The sequence below is a fragment of the Ornithorhynchus anatinus genome, chromosome 1 (genome assembly GCF_004115215.2).
Source record: "Ornithorhynchus anatinus isolate Pmale09 chromosome 1, mOrnAna1.pri.v4, whole genome shotgun sequence".
In the NCBI taxonomy this organism is placed as follows: domain Eukaryota; kingdom Metazoa; phylum Chordata; class Mammalia; order Monotremata; family Ornithorhynchidae; genus Ornithorhynchus; species Ornithorhynchus anatinus.
Genome location: NC_041728.1, coordinates 144509450 through 144535181, shown reverse-complemented (window position 1 = coordinate 144535181; position 25732 = coordinate 144509450). Strand labels below are relative to the sequence as shown.

Genomic DNA, 25732 nt, shown 5'->3' with positions numbered 1-25732 from the left:
TAATAACATATTCTCTAAGGAGACATCAATTTCTAGGCTGCCTCTTTGGAGCATGGGGGAACTGATGGATTTTAGGAAGCATCGAGGGTCTTCTCCCAACAGACGGTGGGAAGCATCGAGGGTGGGAGAAATCGAGGAATGCGGGGGCGTTAGAGTCGTCACAAGATCTTCCACCCTCTGTCCCACAGAGCCGCTCCGATGGGCTCCTTGGCGATTTCCACACCCCGGACTGTGTCTTTAAAATGTTTAACGTCAGAGAGTGAAACCTATAGCAACTGTCTATCACATCGACTTAGTCCATGAAGGAAGGTGAGGGGCGGGGACCGAGGAACTGCTTCAGTGCAGCCCGGCTTTCACAGTGAGTAAATGCAATGGCTCCGTTGATTTTCTTTTCTTTTCTTTTCTTTTTTATTTATTTCTGTTGATGGCACGTGAAATGGACGCTCGGAGCGAAACGGTCAGCCTCTGGAAAGGCAGCAGATGGCAGGCCTGGCGTCTCCCCAGTTGGAGGCTCGGGGCGTTTTTCTTGGGGTGCCTGGATCAGGGGCAGCCGCCGCAGCTTTAGTGGGTTCTTGGGGAAATCAGGGATACGTTGCAGCGGAAAGAGGGACGAAATAAAGCCGAGCGAAGCTGTGTGCGTCTAGATTTGGGGGCAAATAGATGAATAGAGAGGGTCTGCGCCAATAGAGGGCCGTGGTCAGAGTTCACCGGGCCAGGACCGAACGGTAGGCCACCGCCAGAAGTTGATTACCCGGGACTGGTGTTTCATTCAGTAAATACTATGGAATGAATGAAAAAAATGAAATAAATAAATTGTAGGTAGTAAAGTCATGTCCCCATTTAAGGTAACAGAGTCGCCAAGGCACAACTACCGCCCGTCTCTTAGGAGTCTTCGCCGTCGAGGCAGAAAATCGCAACCCTCCCCCCGGATGGCTAGCCAGGAAACGTCCCGGGCTTTCCCGGAGCCGGAGCCGGCCCTAGATGTGTATTTTTATTTTTTTGTCTTTTCCTCCTTTTCGGCGGGGAGGGAGAAAATAGGAAGCAGAAGGTTCCAGCGCGCAGACTCTCCCCCTCCCCCTTCTCCCTCCTTGGGCGCCGAGCCGGCCATGGAGGGCGGGGGGGGGGGGGAGGACGCGGGACGGTACCATCGGCGGGGCGGGGGGGGTTGGTGGTTGCGCCGCCCTTCGCCGCCACTTTGCCCGACGCGCTCCGCCCGGCCGCGGCGGGGGCTGATGGCGACGGGATGCGGGGGTGCGGGTGGGGGTGCGGGGGGCGCGGGGGGAGGGGCGGGGGGCATCGGCGACGCCCTGTCCCCGCCGCGTCCCCCCCCCCGGGCGGCGGGTGGGCGCGTCTGCGGGTTCCCGGGACGACGACGACGACTGAGGAGAAGGAGGCGGCGGCGGCGGCTGAGGAGAAGGAGGAAGGCGGCGGCGGCGGCTGAGGAGAAGGAGGAAGGCGGCGGCGGCGGCGGCCGAGCGAAGGCGGGCGCGGCGGGCCGTGGCGGTGTCCGACCCCTCCGCCGGTTGTCCGAGGCTCGTCGGAGGCCATGCTCCGGCCGTCCCCGCCCGACGGCCAGCCTTAGCGGCCCCGCGGGAGGGAGCCCCGAAGGACCGGCAGGTAGGGCCGCCCGGGCCAAGCTCGCTCAGCCCGGCCTCTTGAGGGAGCGCTTCCTCTGTGGACTGGACTAAGCGCTTAGAATGGACCCCTGGACCCCAGATAGACGCCATCCCCTCAGCGCGAGGGCGGGGAGGAGAAGCCATGGCGCCCCACTTCCCATTTTCTATGGCCCCGGGTGAAGCAGGACCATCCCACCCCCTTCCCTCGCCCCTCCTTGATTTGGGGGGGCTTCCTCACACTCCTTCATGCTCTCCTGTTCATTGAGTAGTGTTTATCGAGCGCTCACTAGGGGTAGGGCACCGTACTAGGCGCTCCTTGCCTCCCAGGGCTGTAGAAATGGGTCTTGGGGTGTGGACGCCGCCGACTTCCCCTGGGCTTCTGCGCTTCTGTTGTATCCCCGCAAAAAAACCCTCACATTCATTCAGTCGTATTGAGCGCTTATTGTGGGCAGAGCACTGTACTAAGCGCTCCACGCCTCCAAGGAGTGTAGAAATGGGTCTTGGGGTGTGGACGCTGCCGACTTATCCTGGGCTTCTGCGCTTCTATTGTGTCCCCCCCCCCAAAAAACCCCTCATATTCAGTCGTATTGAGCGCTTATTGTGGGCAGAGCACTGTACTAAGCGCTCCATGCCTCCAAGGAGCGTAGAAATGGGTCTTGGGGTGTGGACGCTGCCGACTTATCCTGGTTTTCTGCGCTTCTGTTGTGTCCCCCCCCCCCAAAAAAACCCCACCTCATGTTCATTTAGTCGTATTGAGCGCTTATTGTGTGCAGAGCACTGTACTAAGCGCTCCATGCCTCCAAGGAGTGTAGAAATGGGTCTTGGGGTTTGGAGGCTGCCGACTTCCCCTGGGCTTCCTGCGCTTCTATTGTCCCCCCCCCCCCAAAAAAAACTCATGTTCATTCAGTCGTATTGAACGTTTATTGTGTGCAGAGCACTGTACTAAGCGCTCCATGCTTCCAAGGGGTGCAGAAATGGGTCTTGGGGTGTGGACGCTGCCGACTTAGCTGGGTTTCTGCCCTTCTATTATGTCCCCTCCCAACCCCCAAACTCCCATTCATTCAGTCATATTGAGCGCTTACTGTGTGCAGAGCACTGCATTCATTCAGTAGTATTTATTGAGCGCTTACTCTACTGTACTAAGCGCTTGGAATGTACAATTCGGCAACAGAGACAATCCCTGGCCAACAACGGGCTCACGGTCCAAACGGTATTTGTTAAGCACTTACTATGTGCCAAGCACTGTTCTCAGTGCTGGTATGTGCAGAGCTCTGTATTCATTCAGTAGTATTTATTGAGCGCTCACTACGTGCAGAGCACTGTACTAAGCGCTCCTTGCCTCCAAAGGGTGTAGAAATGGATCTTGGGGTGTGGACGCTGCCGACTTATCCGGGGTTTCTGCGCTTCTATTGTCCCCCCACCCCCCCAAAAAAACTCACTTTCATTCAGTCGTATTGAGTGCTTATTGTGTGCAGAGCACTTTATTCATTAATTAATTCAGTAGTATTTATTGAGTGCTTACTATATTGTACTAAGCGCCTGGAATGTACAATTCGGCAACAGATAGAGACAATCCCTGCTCAACGATGGGCTCACAGTCTAAACGGGATTTGTTAAGCGCTTACTGTGTGCCAAGCACTGTTCTAAGCGCTGGTATGTGCAGAGCTCTGTATTCATTCAGTAGTATTTATTGAGTGCTTACTACGTGCAGAGCACTGTACTAAGCGCTCCATGCCTCTAAGGGGTGTAGAAATGGGTCTTGGGGTGTGGAGGCTACCTACTTCCCCTGGGTTTCTGCGCTTCTGTTGTCCCCCCCACCCCAAAACTCACACTCATTCAGTCGTATTGAGCACCTATTGTGTGCAGAGCACTGTATTCATTCACTTGGTAACATTTATTGAGCGCTTACTATACTGTACTAAGCACTTGGAATGTACAGTTCGTCAGCAGAGACAATCCCTGCCCAAAGACAGGCGCACAATCTAAATGGGATTTGTTCAGCACTTGCTATGTGCCAAGTACTGTTCTAAGCGCTGTTGTGTGCAGAACACTGTATTCATTCATTCAGTAGTATTTATTGAGCGCTTCCTATGTGCAGAGCACTATACTAAGCGCTTGGAATGTACAATTCGGCAACAGAGAGAGGCAATCCCTGCCCAACGACGGGCTCACTATCTAAACGGTATTTAAGTGCTTACTATGTGCCAAGCACTGTTCTAAGTGCTGGTGTGTGCAGAGCACTGTATTCATTCAGTAGTATTTATTGAGCGTTTGCTATGTGCAGAGCACTGTACTAAGCACTTGGAGTGTACAGTTTGGCACTGAGCACTTGACACACACACGCCCACCCCGACATTCTCCCAGTGAAAGGTCAGTGTAACTGCAGTGTCCATGGAGGGGGGGGGGTGTGTGTGCCCACCAACAGCCATCTCTGGTGGCTCTTCGTGACCCTCCCCAGAAGGAGGTGGGGCAGTGACTGGAAGTTTATCCCAGTGCCAGAGCACCGTCCCCCATCAGAATATGTACTACCCTCCCCCTTTATAGTCATGTCTGTCCACCTCCCCACCCCCCGGAGACCGTAAACCCGTTAGGAGCAGGGAATGTGTCCACCAGCTCTGTCCTCTTGCTATATTGTGGTCTCCCAAGTGCTTAGTACAGTGCTCTGCACACCGAGCTCTCAAAAAATACAGGTGACGGATGAAATGGGCCTCGAACGGTAATGCATAAGCCGTTAAATTAAAAGAGGGATGGGGCTGGCTCTTGTTTTCTAGCACACGTCTCGCCGGCCTTTGAAGGGCTGGTGGTTTGGGGGATGGAATTTCCCTTTCTGCTTTGCTTCTTCCCTCTGCCTTAACTGAATTCTGGTAAATACCAGAGTTTGAGGGGAGCCTAGATTTTCATGGTTGGAAGGAAAACTTCATTGATGAGGTTATAGAATTGTCTGTGGGTCCGCTGCGTTAATTAGGCAGTAAACAAGTTACCAGTGTTAAGTGCCCAAGGACACTGAATTAGGTTTGGGGTGAAGGTTGGTTAGCTAAAGTTTCTAATGAGTTAATGTTAAGTGGTGTAATTAGGGAATATTTGTCTAACTCAAGTTTTTTCACCCTAATTTGAAGACTTTGGCAAATTTAGTTTAGAACGTTTCAATAGCAGATGGATAGTTGGTACATCATTTCTTTGTTAATTCAGAATTCTATCTACCTCAGCGTTTAGACAGTTTTTAGCTGGACATATAGTAAGTGCTTAACAGATAGATACCCATTATCATTATCATTGTTGTTATGGTGTTTCTCTCTCAGGTTGGCAGTGGTTATACTGATACCGAAGGACAGCTAACCAATTTACAATGGGGAAGTAGCGAGGCTAGTGGAAAATAGTGGGCCTAGGAGTCAGAGGACCTGGGTTCGAATCCCAGATTTTAGTCATCGTCAGTGGTTTTTCTGAGGGCTTGCTGTGTACAGAGCACAATACTAGATGTTTGCACGATATAGCAGAGTTGATAGATACGGTCCCTGCTCACAATATGTTTTACACTCTAGAGATGAGTTTAATCCCAGCTCTGCCACTGACATGCTGTGTGACTTTGGACAAGTCACTTAACTCCTCTGGGCCTGTTTCCTCCACTGTTCATTCGATCAGTCTTTTATTGAGTGCTTACTGTGTGCAGAGCACTATAGTAAGCGTTTGGAAAGTACAGTTCAGCAATAGAGACGGTCCTGGCCCACAACAGGCTCATAGTCTAGAAGAGGGGAGACAGACATCAAAACAAGTAAACTGGCATCAGTAACATCCGTATGAATAAATAGAATTATAGATATGTACACATTAACACAAGTAAACAGACATTAATGTAAATAAATAGAATTATAGATATGTACACAAATACCCAAGTGCCGTGGGGTGGGGGGTAGAGCAAAGGGAGCAAATTGGGACAATGTGGAGGAAAGGGGGGCTTAATCTGGGAAGGCCTCTTGGAGGAGGTGAGCTTTGGAGTAGGGCTTTGAAGGGGGGAAGTGTGATTGTTTGGCAGATTTGAGGAGGGAGATCGTTCCTCGCCGCAGGTAAGATGTGGGCCAGGGGTCAGTGGTGGGACAGGTGAGAATGAGGCCCAGTGAGAAGGCCTCATTCTTGGCCTCATGGAGAAGCAGCGTGGCTCAGTGGAAAGAGCGTGGGCTTTGGAGTCAGGGCTCATGAGTTCGAATCCCAGCTCTGCCACTTGTCAGCTGTGTGACTGTGGGCAAGTCACTTAACTTCTCTGTGCCTCAGTTCCCTCATCTGTAAAAATGGGGATGAAGACTGTGAGCCCCACGTGGGACAACCTGATTCCCCTATGTCTACCCCAGCGCTTAGAACAGTGCTCGGCACATAGTAAGCGCTTAACAAATACCAACATTATTATTATTAAGGCACCAGAGGAGCGTAGTTTGCCAGCTGGAATGTAGAAGGAGAGAAAGGAGATGAGGTAAGAGGGGCCAGGGTGATGGAGAACTTTAAGCTAATCGTGAGGAGTTTTTGCTTGATACAGAGGTTGATAGGCAACGACTGGAGATTTTTGAGGAACAGGTCTGACCTGATTAACTTGTATCTACCCCAGCGCTTAGAATAGTGCTTGACATGTAGTAAGCGCTTAACAAATACCATTAAAAAAATTAGGTTATTAGCATAATGAGGTCTAACTTTTTATCATGTCTTGAGGCCTTTTAAGCGAAAAAAAGGCACTTAAAAACTCTAAACGGGGGTTTAGTTGGTTTATTAGTTGCCTCATTTTTTAGTATAGTCAACCGAGCCAGGATCCATCCTACCAAGCAGAGAGGGCCACTCACAGAGGGCCCTGCTTGCCCCTGTTACTCCACCCACTAGCGATCATGCTCAAAAAGGGAAAACGTGCTAAAAGATCAACCCATTCTCCTTTCCCTATTACCCAGTCCTACCAGAAAATGTGAACAGCACGATTAAAAGACAGACTGTCATTGTAGGAGATGGCCCCGTAATTCCTCTGCAATTAAGGGCCAGAAAGCATTGCCAAAGAGCCTGTTGCCTGTTTTGCCTCCGACAATCAGTTGACTGAACTGTGTCCGTCTCCCCCTCTAGACTGTACTCTCCTTATGGGCAGGGAACATATCGGCTATTTCTGTTGTAATTAATTGTTGATATTTGTTAACTGCATACTATGTGCCGAGCACTGTTGTAAGCGCTGGGGTAGATGCAGGGTAATCAGGTTGTCCCTTGTGAGGCTCACAGTCTTAATCCCCATTTTACAGTTGAGGTAACTGAGGCATAGAGAAGTTAAGTGACTTGCCCAAAGTCACACAACTGACAGGTGGCAGAGCTGTGATTAGAACCCATGACGTCTGACTCCTAAGCCCATGCTCTTTCCACTGAGCCATGCTGCTTGAACCCTCCCAAGTGCTTAGACAGTGCTCTACACATAGTAAAAGCTCAATAAATGCCACTGATTAGTTGGTGGTTAGGGAACTCTCAAGATTCCTGTATAACCCTGAATGCCCTGGGAGGTGGGATAGAGCTAGAAAATAATACCGTGACCCCATTCAAAGTAACACTTGTGGACCTCATGTCAACTGCCTTCTTGCTCTGACCCACACTCACTTAATCTGCATTTGAAAGATCCAGTGACATAATCACTACTCTGGTTCTCAAAATTTTGTTGTATCGCTTTTTGTCAGTGCCCAGCGACCCTCAGAACAGATAACCACCTCAGTCGTGGTTGTTCTTGGTGATTATTCTTTTGGGTGGGGTAATGGTACAGCCAGTTAGAGTTGAATTTAAAAATGAATTAGAACAGACTTCAGAATTTATTTTATTTTTTTTCATTTTTGGTTCCCTTGTGGAACGTGGATATGTCTGGTAAACTGGGCAAGAAGTGTCCAGGGCATTCCTGGAAACTGAGACCACAGTAAGGCTGCGATATAGCTGCCGCCACCAACTTCAGATTGGATCTGCAAGCAACAGCTCTGGAGCTCGATGCAACCTTACCACACCTTCCAGATCGTTGGTGCTCTCACTGGCAAATGGGGGGCAGACAAAAAAGATGGCAATGAAGAGCCCGGGATTGAGCTTGGGACTTCAAAGCAGTGGTCCTGTAGAATCTGGAAGTGGGAGTGGCAGGCGAAGTCTGTGACAGGGGGCCATGTCTCAGCCCAAGTTTAGCAAATGTTCCAATTTGGGGTTTTCAATAGCCAAAAACCTCATCTGTACCAATGCTGCTTTTTAAGATTAGGCTGTTGTCGGAATATAATACTTTTGCTCCCAGCCCTACCCCTTGCTTGGCTCACCGTTCTGTAGATGCAGCATGGCATAGTGGAGCGAGCACGGGTGGTCATGGGCTCTCATCTCAGCTCCACCACTTGTCTGCTGTGTGACTTTGGGCAAGTCACTTCGCTTCTCTGGACCTCATCTGCAAAGTGAGGATTAAGGATGTGAGCCCCACATGGGACAGGGACTGTGTCCAACTTGATTCGCTTGTATCCACTCCGGTGATTAGTACAGTACCTGGAATGTAGCAAGTGCTTAAATACCATCATCATTATTATAATAATAATATTGGTATTTGTTAAGCGCTTACTATGTGCCAAGTGCTGGGGAGGATACAAGGTAATCAGATTGTCCCATGTGGGGCATTTTGCAGATGAAGAAACTGAGGCACAGAGAAGTTAAGTGACTTGCCCAAAGTCACACAGCTGGTAAGTGGCGGAGCTGGGATTAGAACCCACGACCTCTGACTCTCAAGCCCATGCTCTTTCCAGTGAGCCATGCTACTTCTCTAATTATTATTATTAAAACTAGTTAGTTACAGTGGTGTGACCAGCTGGGGGTTTTTATTGTTGAACACCCAGGATAAGATTCTAAGTTTTGGTACATTTCCGTTGCATCACTCAGATTTAATCATATTCAAATTTTAGGCCTAAGGTTCATCAGTGAGATTATTTATAGAGGTGTCCCTTTATTGATGGCCATTTGGAAATTGTGATTATAAACTAAAGTAATGTGGTAATGGTCATGTTCTTTGCATGTTCACAATCATTGTGAATTTATAGATGATGGAAAAAATCATATCCTCTAAGAAAATCTTCCCTGTTTCTGAAGAAATCTGGAGTGTGTTGTTGTTTTGTGATCTCCCTGCTGTGTGACCCTGGTCACGTCACTTCTTAACTTCTCCATGCCTCAGTTTCCTCATCTGTAAAATGAGGATTAGATACTTATTCTCCCCCTCCCTGCCCCCTTTAGGCTGTGAGCCCTAATTGGGCCAGGAACTATGTCTGATCCAATTGCATTAGAACTACCCTAATACTTAGTGCAGTGCTTGGCACAAAATATGTGCCCATTATTATTATTATTATTCCTACTACACTGAACCTTAAGCAATTGTCCAACCCTGTAGTGACAAAGGAAGAAATTTATTCAAGTTACTGAATTCTTATCTGTTCAGACTAATCCAGGGATTTTTAAATGCACTCTGGAAATTAATTTTGCCCTAAATGCATATCATTATTATTAGACACTTCCTATGTGCTGAGTGCTGGGTTCGATGCAGGATTATCAGATCAGACAAAATCCCTGTCCCACCCACAATGCAGTTTATCCCCATTTTACAAATTAGGAACTGAGGCCCAGAAATATTAAGTGATTTTCTCAAGATCACACAGCTGGCAAGTGGCGGAGGAGGGACTAGAACCTGGGTTGCCTGACTCCCAATCCTGAGCTCTTTCCAGTAGGCCACACTGCTTTCATTTTATCTTTTAAGTTCCTCCCTTAATGAAAGGCATACAGCAACAGGAAACAATGGATGGGATTTTAAGTCGTCCTCAGATACTGTTTCTAAGGTTCAAATCTTCAGTTGACGGGTAAACCGAATATTTAGAATGTGTCTTTCATTTTTGGAGCTACTTAATTTTAATATCATTATTAAGTAATTAATGGTACTGTAATCAATCACTCAATCACTCAATTTGTATTTATTAAGCGCTTACCATGTGCAGGGCACCATACCGACTGCTGGGGAAAACGCAATACAATAGAATTAGCAGACACGCAAACTGTCGAACTCTGTTTCGGACGACCTCAGTACATATAATCTGGAGAGAGATCTTGTACTAATTGCAGGTGGAGCCCAGCATCCTTAATCCCCACCCGAAGTTTTGTCCAGTCATTGAAGGGAATTCCGTTTCTTATCCAGTCTCATTCATACCCCATACAAACTGGAAGCCAAGTTCTCTGTTCTACCTGAAAGCAATAGGGAATCGTGGCTCGGTAGAAAAGAGCTGCCAGGTCCAGCTAAAATCTCTGCCTTTCTATCTCACCCTGAGACTCTGCTGCTTTCAGATGAAGTGGTGAAACTGCCAGTGACAGGAGGAGGTTGTCACGGCTGTCACTAAGGCTACAGTCTTAGTATTACCATCACCAGCAAATATTGGGGGATGAAAAAAGTCTCGTGTCAATTTTCAATCAACCAGATTATCTTCTAAAGATGATTGTAGGTGACCCTGAGAAGGTTGTTCAAAGGTGTGCAGAAGTATTCAGAAGGACTTTGCCTACGTAAAAGAAAAAGAGCAGGCCGTAATCAATTCCACCTAGACTGAACAAGTTTTTCACTTAAGTTGAAAAACAGCTACCCCATCAGGAGAAACAGTTTCTACTTCTGCAGTGTCCTGTAAACGCTGATTTACACTGTAAGCCTGCCATTGGGCAGGGATTGTCTCTACCTGTTGCTGAATTGTATATTCCAAGCGCTTTGTACAGTGCCCTGCACATAGGAAGCGCTCAATAAATACTATCGAATGAATGAATATCCATATTATATCTCCGTACTGTACTCCTCCTTAGAGGCCCTCCTCTGCTTAGGCCTTCCTTATCCCTCTCTTCTGCGTCAATCAGTCATATTTATCATGTGCTTACTGTGCGCAGAGCTCTGTACTAAGGGCTTTGGAGAGTACAATATGATAGAGTTGGTAGACCTGCCCACAAGAAGCGTCCAGTCTAGAGGGGGAGACAGATATTAATATAAATACAGTATGGATATGTACAAAAGTGCTGTGGGGTTGAGGGAATGGTGAATAAAGGGTCTGAATAAAAATAATTATGGTATTAAGCGCCTAAGCACCGGGGTAGTTACAAGATAATCGGATTGGACACAGTCCCTGTCCCACATGGGACTCGCAGTCTTAATCCCTACTTTAAAGATGAGGGAACTGAGGCACAGAGAAATTAAGTGACTTGCCCAAGGTCACACAGCAGCCACGTGGTGGGGGCCGGGATTAGAACCCATGACAAGTGCCAGGGCAACACAAAAAGAAGTGTGTTGCCTATGCACTTTCATCATTCATTCAATCGTATTTATTGAGCGTGTACTGTGTGCAGAGCACATTACTAAGTGCTTGGAATGTACAATTTGGCAACAGGTAGAGATACTCCCCGCCCAATGACGGGCTCACAGTCTATAAGGGGGAGACAGACAACAAAACAAGTAGTCAGGCATCAATACTGTCAAGATAAATAGAATCATAGATATATACACATCATTAATAAAATAGAGTAATAGGTAATTTGTACAAATATGCATGAGTGCTTTGGAGAGGCGAAGGGCGTAGAGCAGAGGGAGGGAGTAGGGGCAGTGGGGAGGGGAGGAGGGGCAGAGGGAAAGGGAGGGCTCAGTCTGGGAAGGCCTTCTGGAGGAGGTGAGCTCTCAGTAGGGCTTTGAAGAGGGGAAGAGAGTTTAGTGGAGGTGAGGAGGGAGGGCATTCCAGGACAGCGGGAGGATGTGGGCCAGGAGAGCAAGGGACCGTGACAAGGTGAGCGGCAGAGGAGCAGAGTGTATGGGCTGGGCTGTAGGAGGAAAGAAGGGAGGTGAGGTAGGAGGGGGCAATGTGATGGAGAGCTTTGAAGCCAAGAATAAGGAGTTTTTTTGTTTCATGTGAAGGTTAAAAGGCAACCACTGGAGGTTTTTGAGGAGGGGAGTGACATGCCCGGAGCATCTCTGTAGAAAGGTAATCTGGGCGGTGGAATGTAGTATAGACTGGAGCAGGTAGAGACAGGAGAATGGGAGATCAGATAGGAGTCTGATGTGATAATGCAGTTGAGACATTTTGAGAGCAATACACTTTGATCTGTATCCTTTTAAACTCTTGATATGCACTCCACCCTCATTTGCACAACACATTTACATATCTAATTTATTTTAATATCTCACTCCCCTTCGAGACTGTAAACTCCTTGTGGGCAGGGAATGTGTCTGCCAAATCTGTTGTATTGTACAGTGAGTGCTCTGTGTACAGTAAGTGCTCGGTAAATATCCTTGAGTAATTAAATAGTGATGTTATGCTTTGAATTTATTCATAGAGAATAAATAATAGTGTAGTGATGTTGAATGCTAAAGATTATAACATGTAAATGAATTTCATATTTTTCCAGAGGTTCTATAATGGGTTCCAGTTTATGACATGAAAGTCTATAGAAAAACATACCCCCGATGCAGCTGTTTGTGGTATATCCTTGTTTTTTAGGAGAGTACAGCATTTTGTGGGCTAGGCTTTTCATATTTCTCATAGTATTTATAAATTCTAAACATGTATTATCCATGACTCTTAGATTCTGGTCCATTTTTTCCTCTTTTTAATCCTCGCTACCATTGACGTTAACCAGTTTCATAAATTTCGTAGTTCATACTCTAGTCACGTGCAGAGATATTTTTTCTCCTATGGGAAGTTTAAAATCCTTTTGTGTTCCCATTCAGAAAATGTGCACTCGGACAAGATTTAGCTCACCTGGATCCTGATCTTGGAATGGTATCAAATTTCAACACCATGCTTTGACTTCCCTTCCCCTTCCTTACAATTTTTCCTTTTTGTTGTTGTTGTTGAAAAATTAGCCTGAAGTAAAACAACCTCACTTTAGAAGTCTGGGAAACAAGCATGTTATTTGGGATTTTTTTTTTTCTAAATATGGGCTGAAAGATAGTTGCACAGTTAGTAGACTTTTCCACACTGGAAATGAAAACCAGTCTTCTCTTGGTAATTGCCGTAACTGTTACTATAGTTGGTAGATAATTGTTTCACGTGACAAATGTATTGTTGCTTTTGACCATTTCCAAATGCTGGATGCCAGACTGGCAATTCAGTCTGAATTTTTTCGACTCTTCTCAGTCTATCCTGAATCACTGGGAGGTGTTTCAGTATGGCCTTATAGTGTATTTTCTATCCCCCTACTTGTTTCAGGAGCCTAGCCATCTGTCGCCCGATATCTTCCATCTTCAGGGCTTGGGCAGCCCAGTGGAGTTGGGTTGTAGCAAATCCTGCTTCGACGTAGGTGGTGTATTTTCAAGTGATCCTCAAATTCTAGCAGAGACCTTTCCAAAATCTTAAATGAAAGCACGTTATGGCAAAACTGAGTCTACTTGGCTCCCAAAGAAAACTGAAAAGCAAGTGCTTTCCTGCCAAATTATAAATTCAGGGAGGAACGGGTGGCTGTTAGTTCAACGGATATTTTTCTAGGTAGAGAACTAGAAAGTTATGTATGGAATTGATAAATTTGCAATGATGAGACCATATGTCCATATGAAGAGTCAGAAATAAGTTGGAAATGTTGGTCATCCTCCGAAGTATGACCCTGCAGGAGTTCTCTCTCTCGAGCCAGATAGAAAAACTTTGGTTTGATTGTGGAAACTGGGAAGAGGGAAGGAGGGAAGAGCACAAACATAAGAAGTCTGGTCAGATCTAAAGATGAGGGCTTGTCGGAGAAAGTATTGCAAAAATCAGACTTTTACTGTGTCACAGGTGATTCACTGATATATACCCTGACCATGTATGGGTCTTTTGTACATTCCCACTAAATACTCTGTTGTATTATACGCTCCCGAGTGCCTTGTACGGTCCTCTGCACACAGTAAGCGTTCAGTAAGTACCATTGGTGATGATGGTGATGAGGTCCATCACATCTGTCCCTGGGATGGAGAAGCCAGGCTGATTCTGTCCATCTGTTCTCCTCTTCTTCCATCCTCCACGGTTGTATTAGGCCTGGGATGGAAAACTTCTATCTCCAGTGTTGGCGTGTAGTCTGTAGTCTGAGGCCGAGGTTAGTTTGCTCCCAGAACCTATTTTCCTGGTTCTTCCCAAGGGAGATGGATAATTGCAGGGTACAGACTGCTCTCTAGACTGAAGCTCACTGCGTTCAGGCTCTCCCAAGTACTAACACGGTGCTCTGCACACAATAAGCTCAATAAATTCGACTGATTATCGACTGCCCTTTGGCTACCGCTTTCCCCAAAGGGATATGAGACAATGAAGAGCAATAAGTTAGACAAACATATGCTCAAATTGGAGTTCAGAGAGTAAGACAAGCAGTTAAGGAGTCCTGGAGTGACCTAGCAGAAAGGTTCCCGGTTCCTTGGCAGTATGTGGGGCGTTAGCCGAGTCTGCAGAAGGATGGGTTGATTCATGGATGCAAGTTGTGGAAAATGAAACTCCCTGGAATGTGTGTGTCAGCTTCTGATTGGTTGGGTGTCCATCGCTCCTACTCAGCCTGCGACTTGGTTGATCTTGGGTCACTGAGGGAGGCGTGGGATTTGCAGAAAGACCAATGAGATAGCAAATGCAGCCAGGGACAGAGTTGGCGTCTAATTCCCTCATGGATACTTTTCCCCTGTGCTCAGTATAGCGCTCTGCACACCAAGTGCTTCAGAAATACTATTTTTCCTACCATTACTTTAGTCTCCGCCAAATTACTTAGCCTGATTAAGGATAGGGACCTCACCTGCCATTTCAAATTGTTCCGGGCATATTTTAAGCAAACCTTTCATGGACATTGCCAGATACTTCTGCTAGGTTATATATTTTTACAGGGCCTGCAACATTTGCTTCAGGTTATCATGTTGAGAGCTCTTCTTCTGGACTGAATAAAGTAAGGATGATTTGTAATAGTCCTGTAGTATTTAAGGGCTTACTATGTGCCAGGCACTGTAATAATAATAATATTGGTATTTATTAAGCGCTCACAATGTGCCAGGCACTGTTCCAAGCGCTGGGGTAGATACAAGGTGATCAGATTGTCTCACGTAGGGCTCACTGTCTTCATCCCCATTTTACAGATGAGGTCACTGAGGCACAGAGAAGTGAAGTGAGTTGCCCAAAGTCACGCTGCTGACAAGCGGCAGAGCTGGGATTAGAATCCATGACCTCTGACTCCCAAAGCCTGTGCTCCTTCCAGTAAGCCACGCTGCTTCTCACATATAGGACTGTACTGTGTGAAATTTGTGTCTTGTTAAAAGCTCTCTTGAACAGTATACATAGAAGAGATCTCTAGTTTCTTGAACACAACTTTTTGAATCTGTTTTGCTTCTTGAGATGAATGAAAAAGATTACCTTTCATGCTTTAGTGTTTTAATCTTTTTCATCTGAGAAATGAGCTCGCCTGCATATATACATCAGATATCAAGTAGATTTAGAAAGAGTGATGAGAGGATAACTGAATAATGAAAGTCAGATCATTTGGGTTTTGTGGGGGCGGGGGGATTGGCAAATTAAGCCAAACCCCCAGTTTCTTCCCTCTAAACCATTTTTCCCCTAAATAATGAATTAAAGATACCACACCAAATAAAGAAGTACTTTTCCTGTATAATGAAAAACTTACAGACATCTGAGTTTATCTGAGTGTATCTGTTTATTGTTATTTTGTACTCTCCCAGTCATTTAGTACAGTGTTTTGCACACAGTAAGCACTCAATAAATAAGATGGAGTGAATAGATAAGACTTGTTTCCTTGTCCATTTAAAAGTAAGGAGAAATTTATATTTTAAGGAATTGTTAGTGATTTACTTCCATTAAGATAAATCAGTTTATTTAGAGACTAAAAGTAATCTTTAAAAAGCCAGTGTCAAATCTTTGGCTATACGTTGGGCTTTTTTTTTTAATACATTTGTTAAGCGCTTACTATGTGCCAAGCACTGTATTAAGTGCTGGGATAGGTACAGGTTAATCAGGTTGGACTCAGTCCATGTTCTACATGAGGCTCACAATCTTCTTCCCCATTTTACAGATACGGTAACTGAGGCACAGAGAAATGAAGTGACTTGCCCCAGGTCCACCAGGAGACAAGTGCCGAACCAGGATTAGAACAGGTCCTTCTGACTCTCAGGCCCGCACTCTATCCACTAAACTGTGCTGTATCCTTTTCATTGCTGCTTCATTGCTCACAAAACTTGTTTTAATTTGTTTAAGGTATTTAAGAGCTATTATGACAATGTGCTGAGTAATGATTTGCTCTGAAAGAGTTGAAAAAATCTACAAATGCATCTAAATGAATAATCTATTATTCTTGTGCTGCAAATACAAAGCAAAGGGACGGTCCTTATTCGTTTGGCAGTCAGCTTTTGTGTTAAAGGGCCATCCAGGTTTGTTCAGCAGTGGACCTCATGGCCAGTAATTCATATGTGTATGGACCACATGAATTTTTTATTGGTAATGACGCTGAAGTATTGTCGGTTAGCTATTCCAAAATATGGATTTTTTTAGCATTAATAAAATTTTAGAAAATGATTTAATCAACTTTAGTACAGAGGTAGATCGTTATAAAGCCAGTGTGAGCCAGTCTTCAATTTTGAACTAAATGGACTGAAATCAAGCAGTGGATGATATTTATTTTGCACTTGCTGCGATACAGAGCACTCCAACCAGCCCTTGGAAAAGTACAACACTATAGAGTTGGTAGATATGATCCTTGTCCTTGAGAAGCTAATAGTCTAGAAGGGACGGTAGATATTAATGTAAATTATGCAGTGGAAGGATATGTACGTAAATGCCGTGGAGCTGAGGGTGGAGTGAATATCAAGCTCTTAAGTCGTATGGATGTTGCAGAAAGGAGGGAGGTAGGAGTAATGAGGGTCTAGTCAGGGAAAGCCTCTTGGAGGAGATGTGATTGTAGGGAGGTTTTGAAGGTGGAGGGTGTGGTGGTCTATTGATATGAAGAGGGAGGGAGCTCCAGGCTGTAGAGAGGACGGGGGCAAGGGGTTGAAAGAGAGGTAGAAGAGGTACAGGTATGGAAAGTTGGTTGGTGCTAGAAAAGCAAAGTATGTGAGTCGGATTGTAGTAGGAGACCATTGAGGTAAGGTAGGGAGTGAGCCGATTAAGTGCCTTAAAGCCAGTGGTAAGGACTTTGGCTTTGATTTGGAGGTGGAGGCAATCATTTGGTGTTGTTGAGGAGTGGGGAGATATGGACTGAATTATTTTTTTAGAAAAATGATCTGAGTGGCAGAACGAAGAAGGGACTGGAGAGGGGAGTGGCAGGAAGGTCAGTGTAGTCAAGGTGTGAAATTGATCCCCTGTCATAATGGTAGTAGTGTGGATGGGAGGAAAGGGTGGAGTATAGAGATGTTGTGAAAGTAGAAGCCACAGGATTTTGTGACAGTTAGGTGTATGGGGAGAGATCAAGTGAGGATAATGCCGAGGTGACAGGCTTGTGAGATACAGAAGACGATGATGTTATCTACAGTGGTAGGAAAGTGAGGGGAAAGATAGGATTTGGGTGGGGAGATGAGTTCTGTTTTTTTGTGGCATTTGTTAAGTGTTTACTATTGCATCAAACACTGTTCTAAGCCCTGGAATAGATACATATTAAGTTGGACACAGTCACTGTCCTGCATGGGACTTTCAGTCTAAGTAATGTGTTTTGAACATAAGTTTGAGGGGTGGGCGGGACAACGAAGTAGAGTTGTCATAGAGGCAGGAGGAAGTGGGAGAATGCAGAGGAGGAGAGAGGTCATGACCAGAGAGGTATTTAGGAATCATCTGAGTAGAGATGTGGAATTGAGGGAGCGAATATGTCATCCAAGGGAGTGGGTGATGATAGAGAATCAGAAGAGGACCCACAGTTAGAGGATAGGGGGCAGAGGAGGAGCCTGAGAAGGAGCAGCCGCAAACCAGGAGAGGATAGTTGCAGTGAAGCCAAGGTTAGATAATGTGTCAAGAAGAAGAGGGTTGTCCACAGTGTCAGAGGCAGTGGAGGGGTCAAAGGGAATTAAGTTGCAGTAGAGGCCATTGGATATGGCAAGATGTAGGGCCGTTCTGTGGAGTGGAGGGGGTGAAAACCAGATTTTGAGTGTCAAAAAGGGAAGTGTTTACTCAAAGAGTTTGGAGAGGAATGGTAGGAGGGAGCTATGGGGTCAATAGAGTCATTTTTTTAAGGTAGGGTATATGTGGGTGTATTTGAAAGTAGAGGGGAAGCCGTTGGAGAGTGAATGGTCGAAGCCGATGATCAGGGAGGGAAGAATATAGGGAGCAAGTGTTTTTAATAAAGTGTGAATTGATGGGGTCACAGGCTCAGTTGGGAGGGGGTAGAATTTGAGATGTGGGAGGTCTTCTGAAATACTGCTGAGAAGGGTGGGAAAGTTGAAGAGGGGGTAGGTGGAGGGAGAGACTGGGGAGGAACATTAGAGCTATTAGGAAGACCACGCCAAATAGTTTCAGTTGTCTCAAAGTACGTGGAAAAGTCATTAAAGGCCGAAGTTGAGGAGGGGTGGGGAGATGGGGGATTTAGGAAGAAATTAAGCCTGAAACAGGTGGTGAGGGCAATGAGTCTGACAGTCAGTGAGCCAAATGGAAGGGAGGGCAGAGGTGAGACGGATGAGTTTGAAATGGATGAGGTCGGCCTGGTGTCGGTCTCCAGCAGCGCTCTGCAGCTCGAGCACAGGAGCGGAGGAAGCAGACTGTGGAGATTATCCAGGGTGGTGGGTTAGTGGGACGAGACCAACAAAGGGATAGGAGAACACGGGAATTGAGTTCAGTGGAGAGGGCGGTGTCTTGGAGGCGTCGGTTTGTGTGTCGAGAGAGAGTAGGTTGGGTAAGTAGAGCAAATGGAGCAAGATGGCTTTGGAAAATTATGTAATTAATTACATGCAGCTTCAATTACAATTACTAATTGATTTAAGCCTAGTAGCATGACACCTGGCGGCAGTTAGTTAAGAACGGGAACATATACGTTTGCCAGCTAATTAGGCAAAAATTAATTTTGCTAAAAAATGGCACCAAAGTGGGCCACATCCGTCCCGCGGGCTGCGTGCGGGACATCCCTGCTCTGAATTAAAACTTGATGTGTTTGATAATGATAAACTTTAAAATATGCCTGCTTGAAGGTACCTGGAGATGCAACCCTCGGGAAAACTGCAAAGATGTGAGTTGGCAGCACGTCACCTCTGCTTTTTACTCACCGAGTGCTTAGTATAGTACAGTACACCCAATGAGCACTAAAGTACTATTTCTGCTCGAGGGGTTACATTGCCTGCTGACCATCAGGAGACAAGTCCTTTCCCTTCCCTCAAATGCTGCTAGAGAAAGTCTCTTATTCCTTCTTCTCGTTCCTCTAGATGCTCAACGAAACAACATACAGAATTTTGTCTTCTTACTGGCTGGTTAGTTCCAACTAAATTACCTCTGTGATTTTTCACATGTTTCTCTTAGTTTATACATGGAAAAATGGGCAAGAAGGATAGAAAAGAGTGTTAAACTTCCATCTTGTCCCTTCCAGAAGGTGTGGGAGTAGGCCCGGGGGTCTAAGGACTTGGATTCTAATTCCGGATCTGCCACAAAGCTGCTGAGTTACGTGGGGCAAGTCATTTCTCTGTGCCTCAGTTCCCTCATCTGAAGAATGGGGATTTAATACCTGTTCTCCCTCCTACTTAGACTGTGAGCCCCATGTTGGGGCCTGATTATTTTGTAGCTACCCCAGTGCTTATTACATTGCTTGGCATATAGTAAGCGCTTAACAAATATTATTACCATCATCATTATTTTTATCACTATCGTCATTATTATCATTATTATTCTCCACTCCTGTAAATTGTCTTGGTGCTCTGTCCACCTAGAGCTTTAGCAGCTATTGCTGTCTCTTTAGTTCTGTCCATCATCTCGTGAACCATGGGGACATTGATGGGAAGAGCCAAGGACTAGTCTTTTGCTCAACTCTGTTGCATTGTACTCTCCTGAGTACTTAGTACAGTGCTCTGCACACAGTAAGCACTCAGTAAATATGATGGATTTGATTGATTTTCTTTGGGGGAACTCATTTATCCTTTAGGTAGTATCAGTAAGTATGTAAGTGAGAAGCAGCGTGGCTCAGTGGAAAGGGCTCGATCTTAGGAGTCAGAGATCATGGGTTCTAATCCCAGCTCCGCCAACTGTCAGCCGTGTGACTTTGGGCAAGTCACTTGACTTCTCCGTGCCTCAGTTCCCTCATCTGTAAAATGGGGATTAAGACTGTGAGCTTCCTGTGGAACAACCTGATTATCCTGTATCTAGGCCAGCGCTTAGAACAGTGCTCGGCACATAGTAAGCGCTTAACAAATACCAACATTATTATTATTATTACCACGTACCAAGCCCTGTTCTAGGCACTGGGGATGTACTAAATCATCAGGTTGGAACAGTCCCGATAATACTATTATATATTGATCTATTATATTAACCAACCATGGTATGTTTGTGACTATCATTCACTAAGTATTAATATATTATTACTGTTGTGGTAATTATTAAGTACTAGCAATGTCCCAAGCACTGTACTAAGTATCGGTTAATCGGATCAGTCCCATCCAGTGTGGGTCTTGCAGTCTAAATAGGAGGGAGAACAAGTATTGAATTCCCATTTTACAGATGAAGAAACTGAGAAGTTAAGTGACTTGCACAAGGTCATACAGCAGGCATAGGGCATTGGTGGGATTAGTACCCAGGTCCCCTGACTCTCAGACTCATACTCCTTCCACTAGGCAATGCTGGAGCTTCCCACTGAGCGCAATGCGCTGTTCTAAATGCTTGGAAAATTACAACAGCACTATGTCAACTCTTTTAAACTCTAACAGGGAAGACAGGCATAAAATGTTGATAAATGGGGTAAATGATCTGCCCAGGGCCCTCATGATTAAGAAGTAGCGTGGCGGAGGACTTGGGTTCTAATCTCAGCTCCACCACTTGCCTGCTGTGTGTTTTTGGGCAAGTCGTTTAGCTTCTTTGTGCCTCAGTTTCATTGTCTGGAAAATGGGGATTAAATACCTCAATTCCCTTCCCCTTAGTCTTTGACCCCCATGTGGGACAGGGTCTTATTCGGCTTGATAGTCTCTGAGCCCGTTGTTGGGTAGGGATTGTCTCTATCTGTTGCCGAATTGTACTTTCCAAGGGCTTAGTACGGTGCTCTGCACACAGTAAGCGCTCAATAAATAAGATCGAATGAATGATCTACCCTAGTGCTTAATACAGTACTTTACACAGATGGTATTTTTACAAATACTATATTATCTTTATTATAATTATGTGGCATAATGAGAATATTATTACTATTTAACAGACCCCAGAAAACTGGTGTAGTTAGAGAATGAAAAGATCTTGATGGTTTAGCAGGTGAAAGCCCTAATCCACTCCTGCCACACAGGACTCTTGAAGGCAGAAAAGATCCTTTGTCTTTTGGGAGAAGTTCCTTTCCTGGCCTCAAGACCCATGATATCTCTCCCATAAATAATCTCATTATACAAGGGAGAATTATAGGTCATCTGTGTGTCAGGGACAGTGCTTACATTTGAACTACTTACCAGGCTACGTACGTGCAGAGGAATTCTTTGGCCAAGGAATCAGATTGCTTTTAATTTACCTCACCTTAAGCACAACTCCTGAACCACTGTTTGGGATAGTGGTTTTAAGTTACAGGACACAAAATGTCATGTTTTAAGATTTCTGTCTGCTGGTATTCTAGACCCCCCCCCCCCCCCATGCCCCCAGAACACTAAAGCAAATTAGAAGATACCAATTTTTCTGAATTAAGTACACAAAAAGATGTCTTGGATGTGGTTTATGTCCTTGTGATACATCTGTTTTCACCATATGTTAATATTGCCAGGCTTGGGAGTCGGGATCTGGGGCCTAATCCCTCTCTACCACTTGGGCAACTCATTCATTCATGTGCAGAACACTGTACTAAGCGCTTGGAAAGTACAATTTGGCAACAGATGGCGAAAGTCCCTAACCAACAATGGGCTCACAGTCTAGAAAGGGGAGGCAGACAACAAAGCAAAACAAGTAGGCATCGATACTATCAAAATAGATCAATAGAAGTATAGGTATGTACACATCATCAATAAAATGAATAGAGTAATAAATATAATAATAATAATAATGTTGGTATTTGTTAAGCGCTTACTATGTGCCGAGCACTGTTCTAAGCGCTGGGGTAGACATAGGGGAATCAGGTTGTCCCACGTGGGGCTCACAGTCTTAATCCCCATTTTACAGATGAGGGAACTGAGGCACGGAGAAGTTAAGTGACTTGCCCACAGTCACACAGCCGACAAGTGGCAGAGCTGGGATTCGAACTCATGAGCCCTGACTCCAAAGCCCGTGCTCTTTCCACTGAGCCACTCTGCTTACACAAGTGCTGTGGGGAGGGGAAGAGGGTAGAGCAGAGGGAGGGAGCGGGAGGGTGGGGAGGGGAGAAGGGGTGGAGGGAAAGGGAAGGCTCAGTCTGGGAAGGCCTACTGGAGGAGGTGAGCTCTCATTAGGGCTTTGAAGAGGGGAAGAGAGCTAGTTTTTCAACCATTGACACTTTTAACTTCTCTGTGCCTCAGTTTCCTCATTTGTAAAATGGGGATTCAGTACGTGTTCTGCCTCCCTCTTAGACTGTAGACTCCACCTGGGTCAGAGACCGACCCAATCGTCTTGTATCTACCCCAGCATTTAGTACAATACTGGTTGCGCAGTAAGTGATTGACAGATACTATTGTTTTTGTTAGTAATAGGAGGAGTGATATTACAATACATGTGTGTTGCCTGCTTGGTCCACATTCAGGCTAGCTTGCTAGCTTGATGCCAGACACACAGCTGCTCCCTGGGTTGTAGTCTGTGATGAATTCGGGTTTCTTTGCAGCCAATTGAACGCCTACCTTTATATCAACCTAGAAGTAAATGAGACAAAAATTAAATCAGATACTCGAAGCCATTGGGTTTTTTTGGTTGTTGCAATCTTCTCAAAATGTCTAATGATGAAATGTGGGGAAAAGGCTTACGGCATTTTTTTAAGCTCTACCCTTAAAAATGTTAACTGAAAAAAGGAAGTTGTGTAGAATCCTTTCTCTTTCCTCCACATGGGTCCCGCAGAATCAGTTTGAGGGTTTGAGATGACAGTTCAGTCCATCCCAGGCCACTAAAGCCCCCCCAGGTGTATCGAAGGTGAAATCAAGGGCCCAGTAAACTTGTCTTTTCAGTTGGAAAAAAGCCTTTTTCTGTGGTTGCGTGGTCATATGGCCCCTGCCTGTATTTCATTTCCAGCCAGTTCGGAAGTAAAGCGGAACAGTCTGGAACAGGGCACCGGTTAAAGAATAAGTACCCCTCATTAGTCTATTATTAGTACACCTCATTAGTACACCCTAGTGTGCCCGTTCTGGTTCCACTGATTTTGGCACCGGATGTTTGTTTTTCGGAGCCGAGAGGAGTCACCTGGCTCGGGGACTCCCCTGCGGTGCAGGGGCTGGGCGGCTCATCACTGGCGCTCGCGGCAAGGAGCCCGCTTGGCATGGATGCGGCCTCCACCCCTGCTGTTGGCCACAACCCAGGCCCAAACTGTAGGAGGGTTGGGCAGCCTCCCAGCCGCCGCCGGAGCTGTTGGGCTTTCCAGCCAGACAGTTAGTTTATTGAGCACTTATTGTGTGCAGAGCACCATACTAAATGCTTAGGAAATAAAAACAAATAAATACTGGTATTAAGCGCTTACTATGTGCCAGACACTGTACTAAGCGCCAGGGTAGAGACAAGCTAATAGGTTTGGACACAATCCCTGTCCCATATGGAGCTCACAGTCTTAGTCCCCATTTTACAGATGAGGTAACTGAAGCACAGAGAAGTGAAGTGCTTTCATTCAATAGTATTGAGCGCTTACTATGTGCAGAGCACTGTACTAAGCACTTGGAATGTACAATTCAGCAACAGATAGAGACAATCCCTGCCCAATGACGGGCTCACAGTCTAATAGGGGGAGGCAGACGGACAAAAACAAGTCAACATAATCACGATAAATAGAATCAAGAGGATGGACACCTCGAGATGCACTGGCGTGGTCGACAGAGCACCTGGAACACTGAAAACTGAAAACTTGACTCTAGAGAGGAAGGGGAAGCAGCCGAAAAAGATCAACATCTAAGTGCTTGCCTAAGGCCACTCAGCAGACAGGGTTAGAGCCCAGGTCCTCTGACTCCTAAGCCCATGCTCTATCCACTAGGCCCCAGAGAGTACAATGTAACAGTATAACAGACACATTCCCTGCCCAGAATGAGTTTATGGTCTAGAGGGGGAGGCAGACGTTAATATAGATAAATGAGTGCTGTGGGGCTGGGAGGAGGATGAGTAAAGGGGCTTGCAGCGAGCTGCCAGGGCTCCCAAAGGGATGGGGGGGGTTTCCCATGGGCCGGGATAGGGGAGAACCCATCGGTACCCGGGCCGGGCCCGCTCTTTCATCTGGCAGATCGCAGCCTTTTTTTCTGCTCCAAAACCTGGGTTGTACCAGTGGTCCTCTCTCTGCTCTAGCAGTGGCTCCTTTCAACCCTTTAGCCCCACCCCACCACCTTCTGGTAATAGAATTAGTAATAGCGTGAACTAGTTGTGGTCAGGGAACATGTCTAACAATTCTGTTGTACTCCCCCAAATATTTAGCACAGTGACCTGCACACAGTACGCGCTCAGTCAATACACTCGGTTGCTTTATTAAGCGCTTCCCATGGGCAGAACTCCATACTAAGCACTGGGAAAAGAGCGTGCAGGTGGGAATTAGATACGGACCCTGTCCCTCGAGAAGCCCAGAATCTGAGAAAATTAAATTTTTACTTTTATCTTTGTCTCCAATAAGTGCGTAATCTCCTTCATCTGAAGTTCTATCATTGAGGGTGAGTTTTCCTCCATGTTCAAATGAGTTTTACAAGTAAGACTCGTGACATGTAATTGGAAATTTATGGAATTGATTGTACAAGTAGTTATTGCCTGAGTAATTGTTTGAGCCAAACCCTTAATTTCTTTCCCTTGGAATCTAAGTACTTTCAAACCAGGAGACTTGAAAGAATGTTGGATTCCAAGTGAAAGGAGGCTTGAATGATATTTTTAAGTGCTTCTCTAGGGTGCAGTGGAGAAAAGTGAAGGCAGTTTTCCGAGTTTGCTGATATTTTGGGTTAGATCATTTGATTCTCTCATCATTTCTTTCAGTATATGAAGTGATTTAGGACCAGCTGTGTTTAGAATACTTGGTGTCAAGTGATGTAAGCGTCTTGGTGGAATAAGATGGAAAGGAAAGCTTTTTAATCGGTCAGTGTTATTTGTTGAATGGGTTACTGTGTGCTGAGCATTGTACTAAACACTTAGGAGAGTACAATATAAGCAGAAGGCATAGTTTATTTTTACACTGTTGTGCCTTGTATTTTTTTTTCTAGGACCTTGGGCTTCCTAAGAACCAAGTGATGTAGACTCACCGCCTGTTCCTTGGAGGCAGTAGATTCCGTGACCAGGAGTGCTTCATTTCTTTCTCTGAAACTTTCTGTGGCGTTAACTCCTCTGTATATAATTTGTTTATCAAATTTTTCAAATCTAAATTGGGAAGTTCTTGCAATGAGAAGACGACCTCACTTTCAAATCGATCAGTTTCTTCTTTGTAAATCATAGGTCTTTCTTTCTCTGCCCTTTGTAGATTTGTGGGATCATTGTAAAAAAGCTGTGATATCAGTAACCCCTATTCCCTGATCAATTGTGGATCTTGCAGTTTTCATTTGTTTCCACATTTGTACAGCTGAAGTTTTAGAATGGTTAGGACTCATTAGCACTGTTGTCATAGTTGAGTAAGTTGTTTCATGAAAGTGAATTTGAGCTCCTCTGCCCTATGCGCGTTAGTTTCCATTTGCTCTCAAGAGACAAAGTGGTCCCAACTCCAAAGTGAGTTTTATAGGAGAGCATCTCCCACCATTCCTCCAAGTGGTATTTCACGCCCTTGTTAGAGCCAGAATGGATTGGATGGATCATTGATCTAATTCAACATTACTTATGCTCTTAGAGGGTTGTTTGCCCATCTGGAAATGGGGAGAAAGAATCTCAGTTTTAGAA

General features: G+C 45.5%; 1 protein-coding gene across 2 annotated transcripts in view; it reads left to right on the top strand.

Moving 5' to 3' along the window:
• Positions 1 to 273: 273 nt before the first annotated feature.
• GNB4 (G protein subunit beta 4) overlaps positions 274 to 25732 on the top strand; it is an 89078-nt gene continuing 63619 nt past the window's right edge. The window contains exon 1 of one of the 2 annotated variants that reach the window (XM_029058119.2): positions 274 to 358. The gene's annotated coding sequence lies outside the window, so the exon portion shown is untranslated. Of the gene's footprint in view, positions 359 to 1486; positions 1618 to 25732 lie in introns of those variants that run through there. The other variant, XM_029058113.2, reaches the window with a different exon arrangement.